At 41.0% G+C, this 5,561-nt stretch overlaps 1 pseudogene; it reads left to right on the top strand.

Moving 5' to 3' along the window:
• The first annotated feature begins 4,348 nt into the window (after positions 1-4,348).
• LOC103638236 (uncharacterized) lies at positions 4,349-5,208 on the top strand (annotated as a pseudogene).
• Positions 5,209-5,561: the final 353 nt, after the last annotated feature.

The following is a 5,561-nucleotide window of genomic DNA, read 5'->3' as shown; positions in this document are numbered from 1 at the left end:
CGCTATACGGGGTTTCCGGATACCTCGGTAAAAATATCTGTGTCGTCCACGAGAGTTTGCATCTCTACCTTTTCTCTTTAATTTCCGCATTTACATTCAAGTACTTAAGTTTCAATCTCTCTATTCCAAGCTTAGAATTGTTAGGATTGGAACATAGGTTCCAAAACTCCTTTTGCGGTAGAGATAACTATACTTAGACAAAACCTAGGTTGCACATTCTAGTTTACATATTTGCATAGGTTTTGCTTTAGAAATTAATTTGTGGCCAAGATTAGTGAAGTTTTTAGAAGTTCTAATGCACCTAGGTTTTTAGAAGTTTTTAGAAGTTCTTAGGCGTCATTGTTTCCTTCAACATATAATCTATACTTGGGCTTTTACTACTTGGAGAAAAAATTCATCTGTGACTACCCACAAAATGCTGCACTGGCATGACAACAACGTAAAAGAGCTCTAGACCAGCGCCAATGACTCACTTGAGGTACCAATGGATAGCTGATAGTTACAATGACCACCAACATTAATACTTGGTACACTACATCTAACAATACAACAACTCAGGTCCTACCAAAAGTATTAAAACACCAATGAAATGTGATTATTTTTTGAAGAATACATAGTTGCACTAAAAAGTATGCCAGCAATGTGCCAATACAACATTCCTTCTTGTTAATGGTTTTAATTAATTCATTAATTTTCTCCTTTTGTTCCATGGTAAGATTTGCAAAAAGAGAAGACAAATCGTCATTCTTTTTACTAGAGCTACCCTCATCATCGGAAGTAGTATATTAGGGGGTATCTCTAGAGTATACCTTCTTCTTTTTGCTATACTTGGCCATGAGACATTTGTGGCCGACGTTGGGGAAGAGAAGACCTTTGTTGATGGCGATGTTGCTGGCGTCCTCATCGGAGGAGTTGGTGGAGCTCTCGTCGGAGTCCCATTCCCATCCTATGTGCGCATCGCCACCCTTCTTCTTGTTGTAGTATTTCTTCTTCTCCATCTTCTTCTTCCCTTTCTTGTCGTCGTCCCTGTCACAATCATTTGTATATGGACATTTAGTAATATAGTGACTAGACTTACCGCACCGGTAGCAAACCCTTTTGGAGCGGGGTTTGTAGTCCTTCCCCTTCCTTTACTTGAGGATTTGCTAGAAGCTCTTAATAATAAGAGCCATATCTTCATTGTCAAGCTTGGAGGCATCAATTGGGAGCCTATTTGTTGGTGTAAGCTCTTCCTTCTTTTCTTCTGTTACTTTGAATGCAATGTGTTGCACCTCAGATGTGGAGGTGGCACCTTGCTCCAAGTTGACAATGTGTTTAAAGTCTTTGACCATAAGTTCAAAGCTCACAAACTTGCCAATCACCTCCTCTGGAGACATTTGCTTATACCTAGGATTCTCACGAATTAATTGTACTTGAGTGGGATTACGAAAAACAAGAGATCTTAGAATAACCTTGACCATTTCATGGTCATCCTACTTGGTGCTCCCGAGGTTGCGGACTTGGTTCACCATTGTTTTGAGTCGGTTATACATGGCTTGTGGCTCTTCTCCTTTGTTGAGGATGAACCGATCGAGTTCTCCCTCGATGGTTTCCCGCTTGGTGATCTTGTTCAATTTACCTCCTTCATGCGTTGTCTTGAGGATGTCCCAAATTCCTTTGGCGCTCTTTAACCCTTGCACCTTGTTGTACTCCTCTCTATTCAAGGAAGCAAGGAGTATTGATGTGGCTTGAGAGTTGAAGTGCCTTACTTGGGCGGCCTCATCGGAGTCATAGTCCTCATTGCTCACTTGTGGTGCTTGTGCTCAGAAATCAACAATAACCCAAATGCTTTCGTGGAGTGAGGTTAGATAGTGCCTCATTTTATCACTCCACATACAATAATCTTCACCATCAAAGTATGGTGGTTTGCTTAAAGGAACAGAGAGTAAAGGAGTACGTTTAGAAATCTGAGGATAGTGAAGAGGGATCTTACTATACTTCTTACGCTCTTGGCGCTTTGAAGATGTTGACTCGGCGCCGGAGGTTGAGGGCATAGAAGAGTCGGTCTCGTAGTAGACCACCTTCTTCATCTTATTTTTCTTCTTGTTGCCCTTCTTATGTAATTTGATGGAGTCGGCGAATTCGTCCTTGTCCTGCTTTTGCTTGTGGCCACCCTCCTTTGACGAAGTCTTTTCTTCATTCTTCTTTCCTGAAGATCCAGGCTTTTCCCCGGTGATCAACTCCCTTTTGGCATGTTCTCCCGACATCACTTCGAGTGGTTAGACTCTAATGAAGTACCGGGCTCCGATACCAATTGAAAGTCGCCTGGAGGGGGGTGAATAGGAGAAAGTTGTAAATTATAAACTTTGAACATGACCTTCACCTAGGGTTAGGATTAGAAACAAATTATAATGAATGCGGAGTGCGGAAGAGAGTTCTTGCTATGAGTTGCTCAATCAATGCGGATGACTTTGGGAGCCAACTCAAAAGATTGTGAGCAAGAGAACTTAGAGAGAGGGGGAGAGAGAATTAAATCATAGAGTAATGATCAACACAAATGAAAACGATGATTTGTTTCCAGAGGTTTGGTTCTAATGAACCTACTCCCCGTTGAGGAGGCCATGGAGAACGGGTATTTTCAACCCTTTCCCTCTCTCAATCGATCACCTAGACCAATTGAGTGCTTCTTCTTAATCTCAAGGATCATAAAGACCCCGCAAGGACCACCACACACTTAGGTGCTCTTGCTAGCTTTACAAGTCACTAGAGAGTTTAGAAGGAGATTAAGAAAACCAAGCAACAAGAGCAACAAATGAAACATGAATCACACTCTCTCAAGTCACTAATCACTAATGATCACTTGTCTTAATTGTGGCACTTGAGGAGATTGGAAGCTTTGAATGTGTCTTGGAATTGATTCTTTTCTCTTGTATTTAATGTGTGAGAGTGGAAGGCTTGGATGTGCTGAATGGAGGTGGTTGGGGTTGCATTTATAGCCCCAACCACAATAATAATCGTTGGACAGAAAGCAACAGTTTTCTATCGACGGGTGCACCGGACAGTCTAGTGCACACCGGACAAAACATTGTTCACTGTCCGGTGCCTGCCACGTTAGCCAACCATTGGAGTTTGTAGCAGTCGACCGTTGGATCTAACGGCCCTTATGGTGCATCGGATAGTCCGGTGGCGCACCGGACAGTCCGGTGCGACCAGTTTCTCTAACCGTTTCTGACCTTCTAACCGTTTCAAACCTGGTGGCAGTCGACCGTTGCCCCCCAGTGGAGAAGTAGACCGTTGGCTGTGGGCTCACCGGACAGTCCGGTGCATACCGAACAGTCCGATGAGTTATAGCCACAGATCGCTGAGTTTTTCCCGAGAGCGGCTTGTTCATCGAGCGTGCCAGCCTGGGCACCGGACAGTCCGGTGCACCGCAGGCTGGTGCAAGTTTGACTCGCGTGAGCCAAACTTTTCCAATCTGATTTATGTCGATTTAACAAGGTTCCTAACACTTAGAAGAATATGTTAGTACCAAAAACAATTTACTAAGGCTTAGAGTCATACCTTGCTTTTTCCATTTGCATCTCTTGATACTTATCACAAAACAATATGTGTTGAGCATCTAATCACCAAAACATTTATAGAAATGGTCCAAGGGCACATTTCCCTTTCACTTCTTATCTTCATTTATTCTAATTATATTAGGGAAGTATTGTTAAGTGGTGGCGCAGCTTGTCATTGGTACTTCAACCCATCAATTGAAGAAGTTGAAGCTTTTTACAGTAGGTACAACAATTACACACTTTCGCGTTTTTAAAAAAAGGAAAATGAACAATGAAGACTAACATCACTTTATCATTCACAGGATTGAATCTGAAAAGGTAAACATAGAATTTCCCAGTAATGACGAACAAGAAATTGCATCTCCAACTTTTCCACAACAAGAACATCACGATCCTAAATACATACTGCCTCTAAACCCAGATGATGTATCAGTAACCATATCTAATGTTAATGTACATTATCTCAAAAATTCTTCTTCCACACACGATTGTAATTCATCTATTTATACTTCATTCGTAGGATCAAGGATACGAATGCACGGTAACCATTACATGTATTCTTGAAGGCAAGACTTGGTATTATATTGCTTGCAACACTTTCCCAAAAAAACCAAGCATTGATCCTATCATCCGTCAATGCTCCACACGTGGATCAACAGATTACTTCTTCAGGTCTGGTTTGTCACAACAAAATAGATCTGCTTTGTTGCAACCCTGCTTTTAATCATTTCTCAAATGTAGCATAAAAATATAACAATTTACTCACTCTACTCTCCATTGTAGATACAAGCTCACTTTCAAGGCATCAGATGGAACTGAAGAAGCTGAAATTAATGTTTGTGTTCGACGCTATTGCTAGGACAATTATTAGGAAACCATATCCAACAGTTGTTTCTCTTTCCTTGTGCACCAGTTATCCCCACCTGAAATTGCAGCAATAGTTTCACAGAAATACACATTAATTGTAGAGTTCAATAGCCAATTGTACTGATTTCTAGAAAAAAACATTGCTCATAAAAGGAATCGTAGCATCATATGGAAGAATGACATCACTACCAAGAGCACAAGGAAAAGAAGATGTGCATCTTCCTCTCACTCTAGCCGAAGATATACTGATAACAACAGTTGTCCAATCTTCTTCTACACCCATGTCTAGACATTCCATGATGGACTTACCAAGTGTAACTTAAATCATACTTATCAATTACCATTTCATTCTTAAGATTATGTTTTCAATCATCCTCGGATGAGCCGAAAGCTAACATATTCTCCATCAAAGAATAAGCCTCAGGTAAGTCTATTTCACATGAAGGAGACAACTCACCTGGTTCTGCACCAACACTTACAAGAAAATTCTTTAAAATAGAACATGTATTCTAGAAATATTTCAGTATATGATAGTTAAAAAAATTTCAAAATCCTTATCAAGTGCTCTCATTTTCCCTTTTACTCTTTTGCAAATAATTTAACAATTGCATAGACAAACCTCCCTGACGCTAATAGAAGCGGAGCTCCTACAACTACAATTGAGTCACCGACAAAAAGGTCTATAATTCTCATCTCAGCTTATAGTACTACCTCCATTAATACGTTTACTATACTATGCAGCTAAACTTTCATCCTACATTCATACAAAATCAAACAAAATCCTAAGAATCAACAAAAGTAGACGTTGTCTACATGAATGTAAACGAGGCAAGCAAGACTTCAAATAAACCAAAACTTTGTTGTATGATTGAAATATCCTACTATTGTATTCACTACAGTGAACCACAAAACTTCCGATGGCCAAAGCCGTCGGACATAAGCATAAACCGTCAGAGATAAGCTATGTCCAACGACGTCGGGCTATCTCCGACGGCATCTGGCCGTCGGACATAGCAGGTTGGAAATAGCAGTATGTCCGACGGCGGCCGTCGGACATACGCTATCTTCGACGGCCACAACCACACGTCGAACATAACGTGTGGCAACCTTTTAACGTTCGCGGGTGGGACCCACATCCCTTATGTCCGACGGTTT

Source organism: Zea mays, chromosome 9 (assembly GCF_902167145.1).
Source record: "Zea mays cultivar B73 chromosome 9, Zm-B73-REFERENCE-NAM-5.0, whole genome shotgun sequence".
Classification (NCBI taxonomy): Eukaryota; Viridiplantae; Streptophyta; class Magnoliopsida; order Poales; family Poaceae; genus Zea; species Zea mays.
Note: the sequence above shows the minus strand (reverse complement) of the source record. Positions and strands in the feature narration are given on the sequence as shown.